The sequence below is a fragment of the Manacus vitellinus genome, unplaced genomic scaffold (genome assembly GCF_001715985.3).
Source record: "Manacus vitellinus isolate BGI_N305 unplaced genomic scaffold, ASM171598v3 scaffold_1_pilon, whole genome shotgun sequence".
Classification (NCBI taxonomy): Eukaryota; Metazoa; Chordata; class Aves; order Passeriformes; family Pipridae; genus Manacus; species Manacus vitellinus.
In genome coordinates this window covers 8,428,795-8,453,715 of record NW_021939396.1, presented here as the reverse complement: position 1 = coordinate 8,453,715, position 24,921 = coordinate 8,428,795, and the positions used below count along the sequence as shown (strand labels likewise).

At 46.2% G+C, this 24,921-nt stretch overlaps 1 protein-coding gene and 1 long non-coding RNA gene across 5 annotated transcripts in view; one reads left to right on the top strand and one right to left on the bottom strand.

The window, feature by feature from the left end:
• The window catches only part of FAM49B (family with sequence similarity 49 member B), a 97,669-nt gene extending 77,760 nt beyond the window's left edge, over positions 1 to 19,909 (bottom strand). For all 4 annotated transcript variants that reach the window (XM_018076753.2, XM_018076769.2, XM_018076775.2 and 1 more), the window contains exon 1: positions 19,823 to 19,909. The gene's annotated coding sequence lies outside the window, so the exon portion shown is untranslated. The remainder of the gene's footprint in view (positions 1 to 19,822) is intronic.
• Positions 173 to 15,887, top strand: LOC108640413. Its single transcript, XR_001921164.2, has 3 exons — positions 173 to 724; positions 14,372 to 14,429; positions 15,725 to 15,887. It is a non-coding gene; the product is annotated as an uncharacterized LOC108640413 (long non-coding RNA).
• Positions 19,910 to 24,921: the final 5,012 nt, after the last annotated feature.

Here is a 24,921-nt window from a genome sequence, read left to right as displayed (position 1 = left end):
CAAAAATGGGTTAAAAACCACATGGGGTTATGGGGGTGTTCTGCCTGGAGAAGAGGAGGCTCAGGGGAGACCTTATCACTCTCTACAACTCCCTGAAAGGACAAGTGTCAGGATGAGAGGAAATGGCCTCAAGTTACACCAAGGGAGGTTTAGATTGGATTTAGGGAAAAATTCTTCACAGAAGGCGTTGCCAAGCACTGGAACAAGCTGCCCAGGGAAGTGGTGGAGTCACCACGCCTGGAGGTGTTTAACAGATGAGTAGATGTGGCACTGAGGGTCATGGTTTAGTGGTGGATTTGGCAGTGAGTTTACAGGTGGGCTCAGTGATCTGAAAGGTCTTTTTCAACGTACATGATTCTAAATTACTCTAAACACAAAAACATATTAAGGACATTTCATGGACTTAAATGTTTTCCTCTCTGTGTATGCATCCCGTTTATGAAGGTTTCACCTTTTCTTTGCCCATATCACAACCCGGATTTTGTTGTCTTTACACTGGGACAATGCAGACCCTGAACTGCTTCTACTTCTGCCATGGGTAAATTGCCAAAGCAGAGGGATGGCACAAATACCTTGTTGTGGGACTTGCTGTTTTAGTAAAACTACACATAGACATACTGAGAAAGAAAAAATTCTTATTGTTTGTTTGTTTTTTCTTAAAGTAACCTGGAATCGAGACAATGCTTTTCAAAATTTTGCCGTGAAGTCTCACCTGACCTTCCTGGTGAGTTGTTCTGATGCCAAGGGAAGCTCACACTGTGTCAGGCTGCACTGGGAGCAGTTCAGAGACCGAGTGGGACAGCCAGGCAGTAGCACACAGATACTGCCAAGACAAAACTTGCAACCTCAAAGAGTAAAGTATTATCAGTAGAGCAATAATCACATGTGATTATTCAATCTGAAAGAGGCGATCCAACCACCTCAAAGTCTTACCACTTCTGCTACTTTTTTTTCAGAAGCCTGATAGCAGTTTGTTAACTACCAAATATTAATGAATACCAGGTACCCCCAAACCCGCTTTGAGAAAGAAAAAGAATTGAAAGTGTCTCTGAGATTGTATTATATGTCAATGTATTTCTCTTTTTATCTTCATACTTACATATAGGTTGACTTAAACTGATAAACTTAGTTCCTCTTGTAACTTGTTAGGATTCAAGATATATAGATTTGCTGTACTAATAACTTTAAAGTGTTCTAGCTAAAAGAGTATCCTGGGATATAAAGGAAGCCATTTGTGAGTGTAGTTCAGCTGCAAAAACTGCTTGATGAACTCAAAAGAAATCACCACACTTGAGTTTCGGGCCTTGGGGAACAGTCAGGCAAGAAAGTCCAAGGCTGGTGCACCACATACCTGCCTGCTGCCTTCACCTAAGCAGGGAAAAGGGAGTATTCAGGCAAGCCCTGGAGTGTCCGAGAAGTTTGTACAGACTGGAGTAAACAGAAGAGATGTCCAAGAAGAAATGAAAGAAGATTTTCACAGAAGCACCTTGAGCAGAGTGACAGAAGTCCCAGTTCTGCTTGTGTGTGATTTGTGTAAGTGGCTGAACTTAGTGCTTGATGTGACTTTTCACTTCTGCTACAGAAAGAATTTTTTGCAACGAGTGGATACAAATTTTGAGGTGTAGATCATTGCCCCCTCCTTCCTGAGATTATGGGAGGTCACTACCACATCCTCATCTTCTCTGAATCCGCTTGGTAGGGTGGGGTTAGATAAGAAAAATTTCCTACTGAAACCATGAGCAGGTTTATAATTATATTTACTCCTTGGGGCTCTCTAAAGTTGTATGATACCTTTGATTTTACCTTTGATTTATTTTTTTCTCCCAGGCAACTAACAATAGGATAAGAGGACACAGTCTTAAGCTGCACCAGGAGAGGTTTAGGTTGGACATTAGGAAAAAGTTCTTCCCAGAAAGAGTGATTGGGCATTGGAATGGGCTGCCCGGGGAGGTGGTGGAGTCACTGTCCCTGGAGGTTTTTAAGAAAAGACTGGATGTGGCACTTAGTGCCGCGGTCTAATTGACAAGGTGGTGTTGGGTCATAGGTTGGACTCAATGATCTCAGAGGTCTTTTCCAACCTAAATGGTTCTGTGATTCTGTGATTTGGATCTCACATCTTGCAAAAGTGCAAGAATGCCCACACCCTGAGCATCACTGATGCTTTAACAGCAGCTGCACACTAAGACATCCACATCCCACATAATAATTGAAGCATAAAAAATTATTGAACACTGTAGAAAATGCTGCATGACTAAACAACCCAGCAATTTTCTATTAGTTCTGCCCTCACTTTTAATTTCTTAATTGCTTCTTCTGAATACAAAATTATTTTACCAGGCTATTACTGCAATAAATATTTAAAAAAAAATCCACAACAAAATTAAAGATTGTATTTGCCAACTAGTATCATAAAATAAAACACTGGTAACAAAATATAACTGCTCCTATGCTGCTAAATACCCGAGGATTGTGTTGTTAGTAGGAATGTTGGTGCCAGGCAGGTATGGCTGACGGGAAAGAAAAGAGGTCAGAGCGTTTTCATCAAGAAAAGATTAGTAAGCTCCAAATATACAATTGGATGTATATGTATTGTTTATATGTGTGTACATGCCAGTGACAAAAGATGACTTTATTTTATGTATGGATGGCCAGATACGTAAATAAAACCAAAGGAGCGAACCCGCCCTTAGGTGCTGTTTGGATACTTGGATACTTGGGCTGCTTTTCAGCCTAATGGTAGCCCAGGGGAGAGAGTCCAAAGGGAAAAGGAAGTCACAGCCACCCTCTGCCCTGTGCACTCAGCAGGGACAATAGAGTGCTCTGGCCACTGACAGCAGCCTTGTTTGTCTTGGGGGGTTGAACACCAACAACTTTTCCATTACATGGATGAATATAGAAATAGAAAGTAAGCATCCTATTCCCAAAGATTATTCTTTTTTAAAAAAATGAAGAGATGAAATTTCTTACAGAAAACATCAAGAATGGAAGAAAGGCAGCTTTGCAGAGCTCCCTTGTTACACCGTTGTGGTTCAAAGCACCTTTCAGTTTGGATAAAGCTAACATCAGGTTTTGCCCCCCCCGTCCAGATTTTCCCACCTTCTCAAGAGCCCTGCCAGTAGAGAGAAGGCAGAAGCAGTCACATTCACACTACAGAGTCCTTTAGGGCTTTCATTTTGGATAGTACAAATCCTCTGATATAAATGTCGCTTTTCAGGAATATAAACAGTTGCAACAAAACAGGAACAATCTACATAAATTTTGAAAAGCGCAGACAAAACAAAAAACCAAGGTCAAATCACTGGATGCTCACAAGGATCCCTAAAGTGCTTCCAGATACTGTAATACCAAACAATTACAATGTTTTATACTTTCATGGAGACAGACAAGCACAATCTCAGAATGCCTCTCCCCCCTCAAAAAAGGTCATTTTGATTTTTAGGTAGCAAGTGGGGAAACAGAGGAGTTCAGTCTTTTTACCCTGGCAGACCTGGTGAAAAGCCTGTCATCTCCTCTTGCTGTGCCCCAGTCACTTCACATGACTAATTACATCAGTCATATCTCTTCTTCTGCCATTACAAAGTCTGAAATTATTTCCAGGATCACTCATCTGGTGATGTAGTGGCTCCCTACAAATGATTAGCACAGCCTCTTCGTATGGGGAGCCTCAGCTAACATATACAGCACACACTCAATCAATGAACACTTCTTTAAGTCAAATGACACAAGAGAGTTCAGTGTGGGACTGAGATCAAGAATAATGGGGATTGTACAATATAAAGCTCTTTTGTTTTCACATTTTGCTGCCTTTCCTCAAAAGTACAGTTTACCTGTATGAAACAGGGAAGCAAAAAGAGGAATAAAGAGAAAATGTCAGGTGTTAAACCTGCACTGTAAGAAGACTGCAGACCAGTAAGCACAGGGGAAGATGGAAAGAGGAACTGCAGCTATTTTAATCATGTTTTATCTCTACTGGAAAATAGATGAATTAGAGTAGTAGACTGTTACAGAACAGAGCAGAACACAGTATTAGACACCAAAATCTTGAAGCTGCTTATAACAATTTGTGAAATACAGAATTTCTTCAGTGTTCACTGCATGGACACCATTGCACTGCCAAGTACTTTGAGTAGTTGCAGTGGTGAACCTACACCAGTAGCAAACAGGCAAGAGAAGAGGCCTGCTTAGTAATTGAGATAACCCAGCCCTACCAAGTTTAGGAGCATGGCCACAGGCTGTGCTTCCAAATTTATGGCACTCAAGTAGAGGAAAAATCCAAGATGCACCCATTCTTCTGCAGAAGTGGAAAAGCTACGATCACCTTTGCTCATATGAAAGGCACCTTTCTCCAGCAAAGCTTCTAAATGTCACTGGGTTTATTCACTCTGGGTAGCAGTCAGTGCCTTTAAGTAAAGGCTTCACCAAGTCACAGGAGGCTGTGAATCAGGGGTGATGTAGAGTGGCAGAGTTTCACTTGACCTCCCATTAGCCCCAGTCAAGCCAGTTTATTTAACAAAGCAAACCACCAGGACCACAGGAGGAAATAAACCATATATTTGCACTGGAACTTTCTCATAAACAAATTTTCTTTTTTTATCTTCCCCACAAAATGTTTCAGATCAATCAGCAGCATTATAGCATTCCAGTTAATGGACAGAATCAATGTTTTAGAGAACAGGGAAGGCAATATCTAAGAGGGCTAGACTGTCTCATTACTCTCTGGAAGAGAACCCATTTTTTTGTTTTGATTTGGTTTGGGGTTTTTTGACCAAACACAATTGTGCTGCCCTGATGGAAACAAATATTCATTGATTCAGTAAGATTTCTGTCTACCTCAGGAGCATAAGACCAGTATTTTACTTTGATCACATCCTTTGTAGTGATGTAATCATTGTAGGGGTTTTGTTTATTGGTTGCTGTTTGGTTTTTTGGGGTTTCCCCTCCCTCACCCCTCCAAAGTGCTTAATTCATTTCTTATTAGAAGCCCTCAGAATAACTTTCAGCTCATAAGTGATTTTTGGGCTGTCTCTAGGTGTTACCAAGGGACATTGTGAAGAGACCATTTCCCTTTGCCTCAGCTGTTCCTTTTGCTGGAGCTGTACTTAGTTTCCTCTTCACATCACAGTGGAAGTTGCAATCTTCTGTTGGGGAAGTAGGTAACCTAACTAAAGCACCTCAGGGAAGGGCTCTGGAGACCATCAATCTCGGGGGACGATTTCAAAATTCAGTGAACAAGGACTTCACAAAATAACAGTCTTAGGTACTGCTGGGCAAGACATAAGCAAGAACAAGCATCTCAGGCTGCATCCAGTAGGATGTGTTCCTTGACCTCCAGTAACATGACCACAAGCTCAGGGTGCTCAGCACCCCACAGGACTGCAGTGTCACTGTTGCCACTGTTCTTCCCTTCCACCACTAATTTGCTTTGAAAGGACCTGGCTTTTTAGTCACATCTGAAAAGTAAAATTCAACTTAGTTGATCAAAACCTGAACTGGTTTTGCAACATTCACTTGAACTACTATAAATCAAATTTATCTTTGTGTGTCATCTAAGTGATATTGAGGACAAGGCTACTGAATAATGACAGAAAAAAAATTATGATTTTGTTATTAGCTCACCAACTACATCTACCTCATTAAAATAACACTGTTATGATGCAGTCATCTGCTGTATCCCATTATACTGCTACCTTCATGCAATTCCATCAGTATGCTCCAAAGAGCAGCAGACATTAAAATCATATTAGTGTACCCAGTGTCTGAATGTAAAAAACTTTGAAGAAACCTTTTCCCCATCAGTACACACATTTTCTTGTAGGCTTTCCTGTGACCTTGTATGAAGTGGTTACTCCTTCTGTGGGATGAGAAATTCCCAGTCATCCATCACCCGCATGGTAGGTGTATTTGGGTTACAAAGTGAAGTCTTTGAGAGCAATTGTTTTAAGAAGCCTTGATAGAAATAGAACCCCTTACTGCTCACTGTCCAAGTGCAAGGAAGAGTTTGCTAGCAGAGGAAGTGGAAAGCCAGGACTTTCCCCCGTGCTGTAATCTGTGAGGGACAGACTGGGTGCAGATGAAAGCTGCCATGAAACAAAGCGTTTAGACTGCACTTAAACACTTCCTTTGCTGAGCAACTGTAACACTGCACACCAGACGTCTTTCTCTTCCTTTTTCCTGAGCATGAATATGGCGCTTAGGGCTAAATCGAGCACCAAGTGCAGCTGTTTAATATTCAGTTAGCAAGAAAAGAGAGTAAAGCTGATATTGCACATTGCAATTGCCTAAACTTATTCTGACTTTTCCCAATTGATTAAAAGATAATATTTTTTATGTCCAGCTGATAAACCCCACGCATGAGCTGGGAAACATTCTGTGCCTGTTTATAGCAATCTAGATACAGTCCCATCTGAGACATCTGGGTTCCTGGAGTCAGAGCTTAGGTGCCTATTAAGTTAATGATCAGACTAGAACAAGAAGCTTTTCCCCATGATCACGCCACCTCTGCAGGATTGCATCACAAACCAGCAGGATTTTCTAAATGCAGGGTCATATTCTCCTGAATCTAAATGAGTCCCATCTCAGGCAGTGAACAAGTGGAAAGAAGCAAAATAGTCTTCTCTTGTGAGGTATTAGGCTGTAGCCATTCTCCTTGTCCCAGGACATACAGCCTGCACTGCTCTGGAAATCCGGTTTATGATGCTGGACACTCAGCAGTATGTGTATACTGCCAAGGCAACCTGCACATGTCATCTCCTGCCCAGCTGGCAAGATGTAAGAGAGAGACTGGAGGAGCTGCTAGCAAAGGCACTGGGAACATTGCAGGGAAGAGGAGAGGTGGAAACAGAGGAACCTGGAAATTTTGCATTGAGAAAGCTCCAGTGGGAAATGTAGGACACACAAAACCCATATCAGGAGAAAATTACCATTCATTAGTTACACTGTTCACAAGACGTTTTATGTTTCAATTATTTTTTCTTCTCTTCCAAGAAAAGGCAAGTGGTACCTACTTCTTCATGCTCCCATTATGTTCCCATTCTTATTTTAATCTTAATTGTTTATCCATTGAATTTTACTTTAAAAGGCTGGTAAGGGCAGATGTAGAGAATATAACATTTCTGTGGTTTGCTCGAAGAAGACCAGCTTAAACAGGGATGTGAGAGGGCCTGGGGAACCATGTGAGAGCAGGGAGCAGAGTAAGTGCACCGAGACATTCGTAAGTGTGCTTGCTTCTAAATGGTTTTAATGGGGTCACTCCTGTCCTAAGGCACAATACGCTGCTGCTCGGATGACAGACTCTGCCCCTGAGCTTCTGAAAGGTTTTGCAGCTGAGTGTGACAAGCTTGGGTTTAGTGCAGAGGGGGCTGCACTCAGGACTTGAATGTGGCCAGATGGCAAAGGGGGCATGTGTCCCCAGTGGAAGACTGAAGGGCTACCAAGAAATAAGGCTGACAGTAGAAGACCATGGTGCAGAAAAAACCTCATGTCATGCTGAGGCTTGGACAAAGGTTTCAGAAGAAATGGATGTTTTGGGAAAGGTTGCAATGGGGCGACATTACAACATAATGCCTGTCAGTGAAAAGGAATGGCTGCAGGTTTATTCTGCAGTAAGCCTTAAATTTGTTCAATGAAGAACATATTAAAACTTTCCTCATCCTGCACAAGTACAGCTATTCGCCCAATGACTCTGTTTTCTCTTTTCAATGCTATATTCTTCTGTTATTGCAGAGAAATAGAAAATATACTTTTAAATTAAGAAACTGTAATTAAGTAGGCAATAAACAACATGGGGTGATCCAAATATGTAGCAGTTTGGAACTCTCCTTGTTTATGGCCTTTCTTACGAAAACATTTGTTGAAGCCTGGTCTCTCTTCACTATAGTCCATCCCTGCCACAAGGTATCACAGGCAGCCCTGGGAGAATTTTGTTAGAATTAATCACTTATCAACTTATAAAGGATTTATTTAATTCTGAAAGGTGCTAAAGGAAAAGCACACACATACACATGTACATCCAGAGCTTTAGGATAAAAGAAGTAAAAATATGGTCATATGATTTTCTCTCTCAGGAAAAAGAATACAGGCATTTACTAGTCAGTAAGGGAGTTTTTTGTTTGTTTTTGTTTGCTTTTAGTGATCTTTAAAAATGCTTAATACATTTCTTGTGAGCCGTCTGTTTCACTTTAATGCAGAGTTAACCCTTGCAATTCATTAATTGATTTTACATTGCATTAAATGTTGCAATGAATTCAGTCTCATATTCTACACTTCTATCTCTGTTATAAAACAAAAGCTCTACTAGCTTTACTTGGCTCAAAACCAATACAGTGAACTACTCTTAATTTTTAATAATCTGTTTCCCCTTCAATAAAACTTTTTGGACTTTTGCTACAGTAGGACGATATATTTATTTGGTGTGTGGGGTTCAGAGCAATACAGTGCACTCTCTCTGGGAAAGAATCCAAAAATAACTATCTACTTGATATCAACCCAAGGGATTTCCTAAGGGAATGGGAGTATCATTTCAGGGCAGATCATCAGTGGTTTAGGGGAATTAGACAAATTCATGTCTGGGGAACAGATGCCTCAGGGTTAGTAAATGTGTGAGAGAACCTTTCCCCCTCGGTCACCAGTTCAAGTCCATCCAGCACAGCGGTGACTGGAAGCTATTAAACATCTAATGAACTTCTGGGGCCTCCTGAAACAGGGAGTGAGATTCCTAACAGACACTTGCTTACATCTTGGAGCCGCTCCTACCCAAACTTGCAGTCTCAACAGCAATACATAGAAACAGAAACTGGAATAAGCATGGTGGAGTAAAGAACACATCTGCAAAATGCAGTAAGCAGGCTTCTGGGCTGGCAATCCAGCTTTAGATTTACTGCTGGCACTTTCCTATTCTTTCAGAGAAAGAAAATGATGTATTGCAAAGCACTGTGTTACATAACCTTTCTTCACAACCTCCATCCGAAGGGCCCAGAAACCTTACAAACCCACATTTACAGTGTCTCAGACCTTGGGGATAAAAGAGTAAAGAAGGATTTGATTTCATGCTTGGAGGACAGTTCTGGCAGTCCTGGGACTCCCAAACTGCTGCATGCTGCACATCCAGCTTTGGTGCAAGTCTGCTAGGAGAAAGGAGGGACAAATGCTGAGCATTACAACCACAAACCACAGCTGTTGATGGGAATTGGCAGTAGACCAGGGAATGCTGGGAAGCATAGATGGCCTGCAGCAGAAGGTAGGGCTGAGGAGGGCTCTCTGACACTTGAAGCTTTTTTTATTCATCCCCTGGTGCTTTTCCATCCTGGCATCTGGTTTCTGTGATAGCGCAAGGGAGGGATGGTATGGTGCAATTTTATGGTATGTTCTCCTAGGTTATGTTGGCACCTCCTCGGGTAAACATGTCTCAGCACAGGCTCAGGTTCGCCGTGCCCCTGGGTTCAGATTATTTGCAGTGCTTTATTTTGCTGATAGCTCGGCCCAGTTGCCTCTGTTTTTCATTTGAGGAGGAGGGGGTCGAGACTTGCCAACTGTCCTCCTGCTCCCTCAGGACAGAGCCACGCTGAGGGGCAGAGACAAGCTGTGGCACAGCCCTGTCCCTCAGCAGAGCTGCCACCAGAAGGGCACGTGATGGGGCTCGTAGGTCTGTGGTCCAGCGCAGGAACTGGTGAAGCTGGAGCTTTGTGCTAAAAGACCTTGGATGTACCCTGGTGCTCTCATTTCCTCATGCCCTTTTGAGTGGAAGCTCTTCAGGGCTCTCTTTATCCACTCATATGGTACACGACTAAACTGTGCCCAAATTCTGCCATAGGCTTCTGAATAGCGCAGTAGTATAAATTACAAAGAGTATGCAAGTTTTAATGGCTGAAAAATGAGGAGAGAGAAAAAAGAGGAAAGGTTTTCTGTAATGGGATCTGCTGCTCATCCGCTTTTGTTACTAGCATGTGCAAATCTTGCTATTCTGGTCCATTATATTCAACAATCTTATACTCAGAGGCAGGTGAAATGTCATACCTCGGGGTAAATTTTCTCTGCAGTAGGCAGAGAATTTGTCCTTTAAACACCCTTAGTACTAATGAGACATTGATCCAGCAATTTAAAATCCAAGAGATACAGATGTCTCATGTGGGACCATTTTCAAATGTGTTGACATTTTGATTCACAAAATGAGACACTTTTAGAAACAAATGCAAATTCATTTCATTCTAGATTTGAGGTCAGCTGGATACTGGAAGAGAAATGTGCAATGAATGTTTAGTATGCTCATCAACTATCTTTTAATCTCTGTACACTCAAGGGATAAAAGTGACATCAGAGAGAGGAAGGACAATTTCTAGTTTTCTGTATTAACTAGTACATCCTCTCATGGGTCTGGAACCTAAATTCACCTATTGCACTTGCAATAATAGTGTCTAGGGCAAAAGGAGGCTTTGGGATAAGGGACAGAGTTTCAGTAACCTCTGAAAATATGTCTTTTGCACTATTGAATATGCTTCCATCTCCGAAAAGCTCTGATTCTGCTGAGTTCCACCTGGGGGATTTGTCAGTGTTTTACTGATGTCAGTGAAATCCATGGTAGGACTGGAGCCCAACAGTGCAGGAAACAAAACAAAACAAAAAACACACCAAGGGAGGGTTGCTTAATTTGTTCCCAGGTCAATGCTCTGGCCGCTCTTCCAGCTCAGAAATTATTCAGCACACTATGAGAAAGATGATCTAAACAAACATTTAGAACACATCCACAGCTGCCTGACAGATAATGAGTTCCTCGTAGGTCAAACCTTAGTGAAATCCAGCAAAGCCTGAGTGTTGGTCTGAGCTCTATCCTGCAGAAGAGGGTAAGGCAGATATGGAGCAACTTTGGGGAAGGATCACTTGGCAAGTTGCTGGGTCTCAACTGGGTGTGAACTACCAGCACCTGCCCTTGGACCAAGGCCTGGGGGTCACTGCCATGGCTGCAGGCAGGGCACTGGGGGCAGAAACGTGGCTCATCTGCCTCCCATCCCCCTGTACGTGAGCATCTCCCAACAGAGGGGACTGTCAGGCAGGGCCTGCAGGGGCTGGCTCTGGTTTCCCCCAGCAGCAAGGACACCTCTGACTGCCTCTCAAAGTCTCCTAGCAGCAGGGCTGATGAGAGGCTGGGGTATGCTGGACACATGGGTAGTAATGCGGATGGGGTGTGTGCTATTACTTCACAGGGGGATTTCACAGGAAGCCCGTGTCTCCTCTTGAGTGGACATGAGCATTCCCTGTTGCAGACACCCCAGCTGGTGAATGTCACATGACAGGGGGAGCATGAGGACTCTGATCATTTCGTGCATGAGGAACTAGGGGAAGAGAAAAAACACAAGGCAAGTTCCTTGCCAAAGTCCCCCTGCAGAGCAGCCTCTGCCCTTCCCCTTCCTCAGCAGGGCTGGTGCAGAAGGGGTTGCATTTCTGGGAGCTGCTGCCCAGGGGAAGTTACACCAATTTGGTGCTGAGTGAGAACACAACTTCCCTCGCAGACACACGTATGAGAATGCCCAACAGAGTTAAGAGGAAAAGCCCAAATGCTGTGCAGTATACAAATGACTGTATCCAGCTCTATGAAAACAACTGCCCAGGAACAACTCTGTGCAGCATTGGGCAAAGTGCTGATAAGCCACGATCTTTCTGGTGGCCTTGAATCAGATGGACCTCTCCAAGGGCTCTGGAAAGTGCTCTGGCCTGCCAGTTGGATCAGCAAGCACACAGGGTTATCAGGATCAGTCCTTTTCTACATGCTCACTCAAGCACAGTATTCTCCTTCTGGGCCCCTGCTCTCCTCTCTTGCTTCCTCAAACTGACTGACATGCTGCAGGAGTCTGCAGGGGGATGAATTTACTGGTCCTGTACCAGCTACATGATCTCTTGGAAGCCCTGTGCAAAGGCACGAGGGAGGGAAGAGTCACCACTCAGGTGGCATTTTCTCACAGAACAAGAGTTCTGAGTGTATCCACTGACTGCTTCTCACAACAGGTAGTTCATTTTTTAAGAAAAAGATGACAGAACAAACAGAACATCAACAACTTTAAAAGACCATTTTTTTTTTGTATGAACAGCAGCTAAAGGTCCCGGGTACATTCATACCTCAATACATAAATGTATTGTAGAGATGATGTGAATCATGTTATGTCCAGGCACACAATGGGGCAGCAGGCCTGGAACAGGTACAAGTGGATCTAAAGCAAGTTTTGCTCCTAAATGCAATTATAGTAATGCCAGTAACTAGGATATATCAGCTGTGGATTCTGAGCACAAGAAGTCCTAGTATAAGATTTGCAACTTTGAGCCACTCCTAAAAGCATCTCCTTTCAAGGCAGTAATCCTGGAAAAGAAACTTGGTTCCAACCCTTACATAGAGATGGGAGTGCCTTCTTCATTCTCGTTTGATGGATTGCTGTAGGCCATTGCCAGTGGATATCTGTGATACTCAGAGAGCACTAACATGAGAACACTAACATACAGTAAATATTTCTTAGTGCCTCAACGTAAGCAAGATGCCAGACAGACCCACTAATGCACAGAAGATTGTATTTGGTCTTCAGCAAGTCCTTCAGCCAGAGTTAGGATTCACAGGCAGGAACATCTGCCCTGCTCTGTTCTGGAACTGCCAGAACAGTCTTGGGAATAGGGCTCCTATTTTTTCCCTTTGCGTTTTGTTGACTGGTCCAGACCCACCACCATGACAACCCAAATCATCCCTGGAGTTTGCAGACCACAGAGATACTCCCCTTGACACTACCCTGTGTGTCTGTGTCTCTGGTGAAACACTGAGTTGGAGGGAACATAAATCATCCATCACGTAACTCTGTCCTGATGGCAGCAGCTGTCCACTTCCAGGAGCACACTGCTGGATGAGGCCCACAGAGACAGGCTCCAGTTGTCCCTCCATAGGGCAGTGCAGAAGAGATGAGACCCAGGGAAATAAGCCTCCTCCAGGTCCTCTGTGGGCTGCTGTGGTCGTCCAGAGAACAACCACATGTCCATTCCCATTTTGGGGTGGTCCCTGCCCCTTGCCTGAAACAGCCCAGACACCTCACAAGCTTCCAGTTCAATCCCTACCAGAGGCTTCTGGGCAGCAACGTGCCTGACGCAGTCCAGCTCTCGCTGCTCTGGTGGGAGGATGGTGTGAGGAGTGTGAATCCAGCCCTGCCACCCAGGATGAAGCTCTGCAGCCACTGCTGGCTGCTGACAGCCAAACCAGAGCCCTCTCTTGTGCTATTTTACTGGAGGGAGGTCATCAGTTTAACTGCACTGGAGCAACGCCAGTCCTTTGAGTAAACTTTTCAAAGCTTCACTAAGGCATTGTTTAATTTTGATTTCCAAGTGACCTCCAATTCCTCTGGATATGCTAGGGGTGGAAGAACATTCACTCCCAGGAGTTCAACTCTGGCAGTGGGCACAGGGCCTAGCAAGGCAGTTCCCAGGGAAAGGGGGAGAGAGGTGAAGGCTCTTGTTGTTCTCCCCTCCCTCAAACACATCACCCCCACCCCCAAATAGGAGCAGCCATGTATCACCTCCACCAGCAGAGCCAAATAACTCAACTACCCCTCCTGCAACTCCCTTCCCCAGCATCTCAAGATTCCTTTTTCATATCATTTTCCCTTCTCCCAGCAAATTTCCACTGTTTCCCACCCAGTATATTGCACATTTTAACTTGCACCAATAAACCTGTTTGCATAGGTCATGCTGCAAATGAAAACAACAGCAGGACATAAAATGAAAAAATAGTCTGCAAAGAACCAAACCACCCAAGAGTTATTCCAGTGAGGTGAATAATTCAGTGACTGGTTTTTACTGCAGCCCCGTTAACAGCAACACAATTACAGTGGAGGAAAATAAACCACAGCTGGGGAGAGGAAACAAGTGTCTTGGGGGCTCCTATCTCACCGAGGAAACAGTGGGTGGATCCGGTCCCCAGCGTGGGACTCAGGCCACATCCAGGGCTCTGACAGCAAGTGACCTTAGCACGATGCTTCCAAGGCTGCATTCACAGCAGCTGAGCAAAGAAATTAAAGGAGTGTGGTAAAAAATGCTCTGGCTGTTGTAGCACTTCAGAGTGCTGAAAGTAGCACTGGTATTGGCACAAGGTTAGTGGCATCTGCACAGCTCTCTGCTAACTGCTGACTGAGCCCTTCAGGGAAGCGAAGCTGCAAGGACAGGAGTGGGACAAGGCGAGGGAAGTGTGAGCTGCAAACCTCTACTTGTCTTGCTCAGTATCAGATGAATGTTAATTCTCTGCTGGTTTGTACAGCCACAGACATGCCTGTTCCTACTAATTTTAGCTGTTGCCTAATTTAAAACTACAGACATGCTATTTTCATGGTGGGCTTTTTTTTTCTCTTTTTAACAGGTTGTAGGCTGCCAGATGCACTCCGTGTGGTTAAGAAATTGGTGCTGTCCAAGGGGAGGTGAGAAACCTTTTTGTTAAAAATAAGAACAAAACTGTACATTCAAACTTGGAGCTATTAAGCTCCAAGAGCAAGTCTTGGTGGCAGAGCAGCCTGCCTGTGCTGGGCTCAGGGAGGGAGCAGAGCCTCTGGCCCGGCTGCCTTGTGGTCTGGAGATGCACCTTCCTCAATCCTCAGACACCCCATCCCTGCCATCTCTCAGCTGTGCACACACAGACGATGTGCTGTGCTCATGAGCACAAATGAAACCATCTGCCCTCTCTACCTTCACTCTGTCCACCCATACACCCAACCCTGCTTACAAGCCCTTGCTTCTCCTGCTCCAAACTACACCTGCACTTAGACCCCTTCTCCCTGCCCCTGCGCCTTTCCTCCCCCATGTGCAAGCACCTTCTCCTGCCTCTGCTCCTCCTCTGGCACATGAATCTGCCCCCCATCTCCTGCAAAGGTGAACAGTACATGAAGTGCTGAGCCTGCCCGCAGCGGGAGGCAACCCTGTGCTAGAAACGGGTGTGAAAAAGTGGTGAAGTGAGGAAACATTTGTGAGAGGAAGTGAGTGGGTGGAGGGAAAAGCCTGGAGTGAACAAAAATCAACAAATAACACATTGAAACTTGAGCTCTGAGTGCCCAGGGTGGATAAAAGGAACTGAAATACAAAAAAAGAACACAAAAATTACTATGGGAATGCAAGTATTCTATGGTAACATACACCAAATGTATGCTAGGGAACAAAGTACTGAAAACAAAGAGGAGGCTCAAATGCCTGAGAGGCTCAAATGCCTTGAGAGCAAATGCCTGAACAGCAGCACAGGTAGCTCCCATGAGGGTGAGCAGGGAAGGCATCAGACCATGCACATGCATCTTACTGGATCTAGGTTACTAAATCTCAAAATCCAAGTGGACTGAAGGTGTCTCACTAAACACAGACACAGATTTTAGCAGTTATTAATAGACTGCATGCCCCTGCACATTTTAATTTAGTACTTTCAAGTAAAGCACTTTAAAGATAATATTAAAAAAAAATTAAAAAGGAAGTGTTATTTCTAGAACAATCAAAATGGAAGCCCAGCTCTGCTGTTGTTTCTCATAGAGCAGTAGTTCCTCAGTTAAGTTTTCTCCCTGACAGATGTAGCAGTGCACAGACTTAGGAATACAATTCCCAGCTTTTCAGACTATTACTTGTGTATTCCTGACCTGTAAACCTTTCCTTCCCTCTCTAGCCTTGCAGAGCAAGATTGGTGGTGCTATAAGTTTCAGTAACATACCACAGAAGATCTTTGTTTTTCTCCTTAAAGGACAACAAACTTGACTCAAGGGCCTGTACCAGAAGCCAGCCAGTTTTGACCTCTGAGAATCAGCCCATGCAACCTCAGCTACCACTAGTAAGAAATTATTCAGACAAGTCACTCCTCTAACCACTCACCCAGTGAGTGGGTTGCATCCAAGTTGCTGCCATGGTCATGGGGAATGAGCAATGAACAGGTAAACAGCTATTATGGTGTGCACAGAAAAAACTGTCCAGTTTTCATTGCATCTCATTTTCCTTCCCACACGTTTCAAACCAGCCTGTTCCATAGGGATTGCCTGCAGAAGAGGAGGCTCACTTCCACACATAGGAAGACTGCCTATACCACTTTCATTTTAAGAGGATAAAAAAAGTGATCTGAGAGTTGTCTGTATATTATTCCCCAAATTTGTCAGTGGAGGAGCCCAAACATGCACACTCGGCATGACACCGCTCCCTCTGGGGCTACGGCGGGCGAGCGCTCTTGGAAAGCCGGCAGTGCATCCGTGCCACGGGTTACAGTGATCGCTACTGACAGGTTCTTCATGGTATCACAACAAATTAGGTCACAGATTAGATTTTCATAGCACAGATTACAACTTGTGTCTATATCTTTTTGTTAGAGAGGGTTGTGGCCAGGAGGTTTGACCTCAAGATTGAGAACAAGGCAGATGTGGGGGGCTGGGGAGGCCCTATTTCTGGCTGAGACAAAGAATATCTTAGTGAAACTCAGATAAAATGCCTAGTTTTCTGCTGTCATCAGAAGATTTGGTATTTTTCCCTTTCTATACAGCAAGCCTTTGAGAAATAATGAGTTTGTCCACTAGATACTCTGGAGTAGATCTTACAGCATTGTTGCAAAAGAGAGAGCAAAACCAGCATTTTATACAAACTGCATTTTTGATGATAGAAAAGTAGCTTTCACCTTGTGAAAAACTGCTGGGAATGAAAACCAAAGCTACCTATTAGACTTATCCCACCTATTGCCATAAGGTCACGTGTACACTCAGTTTGAGCATCTCTGGTTTAGAAAGATCTTAAGGGAATAAATTCATATGTACAGTGTTCAAAAAACAACGAAGAAAAAAAAGAAAAAACACTGGGTGGAAGAGTTTTAAAATATACCCAGCAAGGACAGTAATAGAACTCAGGCACCAAAAAAAATCTGAGCTATATCAAGCTCCACACAGAGCAGTGCAGAACAAAGGTTTCCAACAGCTGAGTAACTGCAGACACCGTGCAAAGTGCTTCCTACCCACTGTGAGATACAGCCCGGCTGCAGATTTGAAATCCTGCTCCAGCAGCTGGGTTCCAGCAGAGTGCCAGGGCTGAGCTCTGCTCCCAGCCGCCTCCTCCCTCGGAGCTGAGCTGCTGCAGAGGAGAAGGCACCTGGGAGCCAGTGAGCTGGATTCAGCTCCCAGTGGAAACATGCAGGTCTGTGTGGGGGCAGCGATTCAGCTGATAAGCAAGCCCACAGCCATGGTAGGCACTAAAGGAAAACCTAACCCAGGCAGTTTATGGGGAGAGGTCTTGGACTGAGCTAACTCGGAGACAAGCCTTTCTAACTCAGGGTTGAGAGAGCACTGCAGGAATGACCTTCAGCTTACAGAAACAGTCCTGACACCCACGATGGGATCACATCTGTGCTTGGGCAGCCTGAAGACCCACACTGGGTCTCTGCTGAGCCTCTAGAGCATGTACTTAGTCAATTAGGGCAGTTCTGCTTATACCTGCTGGCAAACCAACCTGTACTCTCTAATCAAGCTCTCAAGGCTGTCTGCAGGCAGAGGACACAGACTCTCTTCCTGTTCCCAGGGCAGCAAGAGGAGTACATGATGCTGTGCCTGTTCCCTATCTGCAAGTTTAGACATGCTGGTGCTCAGTGACCTCCACTCTGCCTCACAGCAAGCCAGCCAGACCCATCTCCAGGTGCCAGCACTGCTGGCCTGAGTCACTGTGGCTGTGCCTCCAGCTCTGAAAGGATCTCACACGTCACTTCAGCAGTTTTTCACAGGAAATATGCTTTTACTTTCAAAATACTCTGCCTTGTTCTCCACCAGCAAGCACAGGAAGTATCTCAAACACCAGTCTTTATTTTTGTTAGCCACAATTTATCCTCTGATATCTTTGAGTACTAAGAAATAGCAGTTGCGAGTGGCTGTGCCCTCCCACACTCAGAGGTGGAATTGAGCTTTTAACTATCTCCAGTGCATCAGCTTCTCCCTTCTCCACTGCTCTTGCTGGGCATGCTCATATTTAGAGGCACAGAATGAGGCCTAATAATTTTTTCCTCAAGCCTGAGCTGTGCCTCGCAGATTATTGAAAATCCATTGCACGTGCTCCTTGCTGGGCAGTCTGAACTATCGATCTCAGTCAAAGAAATGGATGCTCTGGACTTTATTGGAATTGTCTTTAAAAGTCCATGACTATTCCTGCTGGATGCTGAGTGCTTCCTAGTCTCCCTGCAGAGCACTGCCTCAGACCTGCTCAGAAACTCCTTCATGCCAAGGGGGCTCCTCCTGCTAAGCCGTGGAGGGAACCACATCACTGATCCTGGGAGAGCAAGTGGTGGCAACTGTCCGAGAATGGAATGACAAGGCCTCTGGCCCGAGCAGTGCTCAAAGCAGCAGGTAGGGACTGCTGCCTGCAACAGCAGCTGGAAAGCATCCCACTGCCTGCATAGGCACCAGCTCCCAGTCCCTGCTGAGCGGGAGCACAGGAGGAGCCATGCAGTGAAGTGCTGCCTCTCGCTAAGGCAAGATGACTGAGCAGCTCTTCCATGCAGCATGAAGCACCAAAATGACCTGGAGTGCCTGTGTGCACCTGGGAGGGTCCCTCAGAGTGAACAATCCCCACTCTCCCTGCAGCGTCAGTTCTGGCCTCCTTGACATAGAACAGGCAGCAGCCATTGCCAGGCTTGATTTCAGTCAAGCACTGAAACAAAGAGGATGTTGCACTTCCACCAAAATCCCACATCTCTTCAAAGCACTTCTCAGTTTGAGGTGCAGATGTGGGGTTTTCTTTGTTTGAATGAAAAAAGGGCCTTTCTACTCTTGTAATCGCACACCCAACAAAACACTGAATAAACATACTCATCAAGACTTTTGGGGTCATGTGTATTAGGGATAACAGTTCATTTTTAAATGGCACAAGGGTAAATCTGCTCTAAACCATACAGCCAGGTAATCTTTACAGTTTAGAGGCTACTCTCTCTTATTTCCTCTGTTTCACCACTAACCCTTTTGAAATGCTATGGCTTGCTCAAGAGAGGGGTAATTTTCACACACAGTCATGATCTCAACCACACCACCATCCCTGCCCAGACGAGGAAGTACCAGATGCCCAAAGCAGAAGTGATCGCCTCCTCACCAGCCAGTCCAGCACTTTTCTGGCTGCTGGGCTGAACTTCGGGGTACAAGATTTGCATGAACGACGACGACTGTTAAGTTTCCAGCCTGGTACCTGTCTGAGCATCAGACGGCAGCACAAGAAGCCTCCAGCCAAAGATGGTCACTGCTGCTCCCAGCCCGGACGGCCATGAGCAGCACGCCTTGTTCACAGAACCAAACCGTGGTTTCCTCTTGAGGCCAACCAGCCCAGGGTGCTGCTGTTCGGCTTCAACCCGGCAGTGGCTGAAGATGGTGCGGGTTAATGCCACACCGGTGGCACAGAGGACCCTCCCGCCTCTGGCCTGTCACCCCCTCGCAGCCATGAGCAGATTCCCCCCGGCCCCTGCTGACCCGGGCGGCCTCACAGTCCCGGTGCACCGAGGGAAGCAGAGCCCGACCAGGGCTCCCTTCGGCCGCCCTTGTGCCGCCGCGGCTCTGCCCGCGGCCCCACAGACCTCTCGGCCCCGTGGGAGGCGGCGGGAAGGCGCTGTCCGGGGAATTCTGAGCATTCCTCCGCTGGCCCCGCCGATCCGCACCCTCCGGCCGGGGCGGGGAACGGCGGGGCGGGGGCTCCCCCGGGTCCTCCCCGCCCCGCGGCTCCCCAACGGGTGCCCACCCCACGGCTCCGCTCAGGCTCCTCCCGGCTCCCCCGGGCGATCCCCATCTCCCTGTCGCTCCCTCCCCGCTCCGCCCGCCCGGGGGGCACGGGCAGCCCCTACCTGGGCGCGGGGCGAAGCCTCGTCCCTCCGGCTGTCGGCGGCGTCACGGCCGCAGGTTGTGGCTGCGGGCGGCGGTGCCGCATCGATATAAAAGGAAGCGGCGCGGGGGGAGGGAGAGGCGGCCCCGGCACCTTCGCCGCGCCCGGCCCCGATCCCCCCAGCCTCCCTCCCCACCGCCCGGGAGCAGCGGCTGCGGCTCCCCCGGGCAGCCCCCGCGGGGCAGCGGCACTCGGGGGTGTTTACCCGCCGGGCCGGGGGTAAAGGATGGGACTCACGTCAGAGCCCTCCCCTCAGGCCCCGCATCCATCCGGGGGGTGAGGAGGGACCCTTCGTGAGGAGTCAGACATGGCCCTGCCCTCTGGGGGCACACACGACACAGCAGAGCGCGGGCGAGGCTCTGCTGCCATGGGAAGGATCCAGCCACATGCCAGAGCACCTTGCAGACTCCAAGTGTGTGTACACCAAACCCAACCATCTCCATTGGAGCTACCCTGGCCCGGGAGGTACCTGGGGCTGTGGGTTTGTGCCCAGAGAAGGCACCTCAGTGACCGTCCTGGGGACAGGGCTATTGGCAACTCCAAATGCAGGTGTTGGTCCCTGCTGTGGTCAGGGCCTGGTTATCTGGCCTGGCAGCCAAATCACTTTCAGTGAGATGTTGCCTGTGAGACCATCCCAAGCTAAAGAAAAAACTCACAAAGGCCAAATTTTTCTTTCAAACCCCAAGAGCTCCTTCAATCTCTAGAGCTACACTCAGAGCCCGGAGAAGTTTTGACATCTCTGAGGCACCTTGCTCCATTTCTTCTCCATCTCCATCTTCTCCATCCTGTTGACAACTGATGACATCTTGGTCGCAGGAGGAGTGAGGGTCCCCCCAGGGCGCAGCGGCCCCATCTGCTCCTCAGGAAGCTCTCCTTCCAGCAACAGATGCTGTTGTTCTCCTGCACCATCAATCCCTTTCAGGAAGGGACACGGATTAGATGGGGGTAACACGTATTAAGGTAATTTCTCTAAATGGCATTTTGCTGACTGGCTTTACTGTCAGTCGCTGACAGGGGGCTGTGATGCTTCAGCTCACTCTGCTGCCCCCCGAGGCCCCGTGTCATGGCACAGGTCTTGCTGCAATGGCCAAAACAGCGACAAGTCCCGTCTTTGGCCCAAAGCAGTTGGAGATGTGGGCAGCAGTGAGGCCCACTGAGGTGCTGAGAATTCTCACAGGTAACAGGACCTCTATGCAGAAGTACTACAGTCAGTGCCTTCTTTAATAGTCCACTGGGCAAGCAGCCAAAGCTATGGATCATGGGCAGAGCAGGTACCTGCTAGAGAGAGAGGGAGGCGATGACCCCTGGCAGCCACCCATCTAAATAAACACTACTGGGGCTGCATTTTCCATTAAAAATATTTAGGCAGAACGGTGCCATGGGCAAGTGAGAGGAGTGAAGTCTTGCTCTCAAGGGTTTCAAAGTAGAGAGGAGTTTTCAAACTCCAATTTTTTATTTTTTTTTTATCTCAAATTTCTGTGCATCCTGGCAGGGAAGGGGTAACAGAAGGAGCTTTTCTGCTGGACCCAGCAGCATCTCATCCAGACAGACCCGGCTGGGAACACAGGTGCTGAGTTAAAGGACGATCCTGTGCAAAATCTGTCCCCAAGCCTGATAACCATTTCAGACCTTCTCCAAGGAGGTGGTGGGGGTGCCACAACCACATCTAAGGTGGACCTAGGTCCTGAATGGGGCTGCTGCCAGGGATTGCTCTGGCAGGACAGCAGCACCTCCATGCTTACAGTTAAATGCTCCTGTTCACAGGATTTGGGGCACATCTGGTGCCTTCTGCTCCTTCGCAGGGCTCAGCTACTACAGCAGCTACTTGCATAATGCTGACCAGATGGTCTCACTGCCCTGCTGCCCTCCTCCTCCAATTATTGTTTGCTAAGATCTTGCTGCTTCTCCTGGACAAGAGACCTTCACTTCACTTGAGTCTCTGCATTACCTTGAGGTCTGAGGGAAATATATGGCCCACCTATAGGCAGTGCTCAAAGAAGAGCTGCTGATTCCTTATGATTGATCTTCACATCAATGATGGAGTTGTTTTTACTCTTTCAAAGGTGTCCAAGTTGTGGTTTGTGATGGTCCTCATCCCCTGCTCTTCTCCCACCTCCACCTTGTAGCACATGTAGAGCTGATGTTTATTCCTATACACTGCAAAAGACTCAGGAGTCCCTGTCTTCCAGCATCAGTTGGTGTCAGTTCACTTCAGATGAAGCTCAGTGTTTCTTGTTCTCCAGCTGTCCAAGATGCTAAACTTCCCTTTCAGGCAGGCCAGCAGCTCTGTTCACCCTATCAAGGCAGGTTTAGCATTTGTTCTCTTGTTTCTTTCTGCAGAGGTTGCTCCAGTTTCTGTAGGGAGGGCAGAGACTCAGAAATATCTTGGATCACAAATCTGCCTTTCATCCTCATGATTCTATCCACAGAGGTCAGAACTGCTGCAATGGTCATGGAGTTGCTCCACAAGGCTTTTTTCCAGCTCCTGGATGGGTTTCCACACAATAATAAGTCTCAGCTGAAATAAAAACATAGGGCTGCTGCAGCTCACTTACTGCTCAGCTACCTGGGGCTCTTGCTTTCCTGCCTAGAGTTGCTGAAGTAGGGTGACAGCTCTGAATGCAAAACCTACAGTGGCAGGGAAGGCTAGGGCAGATGGATATGTAGGACTGGAGCCATGGATGGGATAACCTGCATTATGGACAGGTGATTACAAGCAATAGAATCTTTACTAATTTGAAAAAATGCCTGCTTTGCCTATGAGGTGTCTCAAGCATCGTGTAGCCACAGGTGTCACCAGCTCACCAAAGAAGGCTGCAGACTCCAACAGAAAACCATGGCAAACCCCTGCTTAACCACCAAACAGCTGCTGACCTCCCCTGTGCAGGTTCAGCTCAAGGCAGCTTGTCTTTCCTTCAGTCTGAAGTTCAGGAGCACATTTCAGTCCTTTCAGATATGTAAGTTTTTGAATTTTATTTAAACACTAAGAACTCCAGCTCAGAGGCACTGTTGACACTTATTGTAGCAGAGATGTGAGAGCAGGGAAAGATGAAAACAATATATTAAACTAGGTTTAAGAGCAGCTTCAAACTTAAGGTTGTAAGTTTACTGGCAGTGGTAAGTAAATTATTCCTGGAGCATTCCCTGGGGAAAAGACTAGGGAAATTAATTAGTTTCCAAAAAATCAAGTGTAATGTTACTGCTTTTAAGTGAACAAAGATAAAGACAATAAAACAACCTCTAACAGCCATTCTAGAATAGCTGAGTTTGACTGTTCAGGGGTGATTTATCTACACAGTGGGACTGTGAAAGAGAAATCAGATTCCTAAATTTCTGGCAGTAACTGAAGCACAAACCCATCTTCAAGCGTTGGGGAAAAGAAGTCCTCATGAGGGATTGGACCCACACAGCCTTTCAACAAAAAGCAATAAGCACAAGGGGAAGGGATGTTTCTGATCAGGCACTGCAAGAACCAAGGCCAAAATGGTAGGAACAGCATTAACACTGGACTTGAAGTTCCAGTAAGCTTAAAGCTGGTCTGAAACATTCTTCAGGTGCTGCAGCAAGCGGCTGATCAGCTTCTCCTCCTCTCTGACGCGCTCGGCAGATGTGACAGCTGTCACAAACTGTTCCCCCCCTGCCCCCACTATTATAAAAAGACTGGAGCAGACATCCGCCTCATGCAGACGGTAGGATCTGTTCTGTAAATTAGAGGAACAAGGCAAAGCCTGTGCTGTGACACACTATCGTTTTTACTGTTACCCCAACAGCAGCTGACCAGAACCAGCCGAGACGCGCAGGTTTTATGCACGAGTTGACAAACAACACTTAGCTTATCTCGAAAAGAAACTTGAGCACTCCCTCGGCAGATGACAGAGCTGTAAATCATGTTATGTACAGCCCTAAAAGTATCCTCAAGGCAACTTGAAATAGTTAGTTTGTATTAGATAAGAAAAATTTTGGCTTGCAGCTGTATAGATGAAAACATCTTACAATTGTGTGCGCATTTTGTATCCACTTGAAAAGCCCCCAGTTGTGTTTCAGAAGGGCTAAAGGGTCTATTAAAAGCATCCCCAAGAGCTTTAAACTCTCAAGTTGAGAAGTTATCTGTAAGAACTTAAGGTCTGAAGCTGAACTTCATTTGCTTACGGATGTTTGCTCCTCTGTCATATTCTGGTTTCATGGCATAGGAGCGTTCACACTCTAGGGTGTGAGTGGCATGAAACAGTGTGGAGCATGGTCAGGTGAACTGTCACACAGAACTAGACAGTCTGGACTCCCCCCCTGGGGAGGGGAAAGCATCTGAAAACAAATCATATTTATAGGGTTGGACTGTTTTGGTTGTGCAGCAGGGAGCTATTTCTGAGTTTCATTCCTTGGTACTTAAGATTTGCATCACTTTCACTGGTATAGATTACCTATTTTCTGTTTAACTATGAGCTTTAGGTTTGCCAGCAGAAGGGCAAAGAGTCGGAAACTTTAAACAAGGGAGTTCTCTGGGCATGCGTTTGTCTTGTTCTCTCTGCTCCAAACAGTATATGAGATATCCACCTCAATTTTAACTTAGGAAAGAAAATCAATACATGTCACTGAAGAACATGTAATACAAGTAGGACAGAGAACTGAGGGTGTTGGAATCAATGGCTCTCTGAATGCTGTTATCTGAAATATTGTCACATGGTAGAAACTGAGCAAGAGCAGAATATTTACCCAGACTTCTTCCCTTGTCCCGCATCCATATTTCATCCTCCTTCCCACATGTTTAAGCTTATGTAAAATTGAAGGCCCCAAACTAACCAAGCAGAATATTCTGTGATGGTGGGTCATCACTCCAGCACTACAATTCAGTGCTGCAGAAGCTCTTTCCACGGCAGTCTCCTGAGCCCTGCGTTGTGGTAGTTACTGTTCTTGATACAAACCAGGTCTGATAGCTCCACACTCCAGCTTTTCCTCTGGCTAAAGGATGTTCTTGTTGCTTTCTAGCAATTTTAAGTGACTTGTTCTTTTTAGAGCAGCTTTGACAAGAATGGGTCTTACATGAGGAACATGCAAGAACTGAGT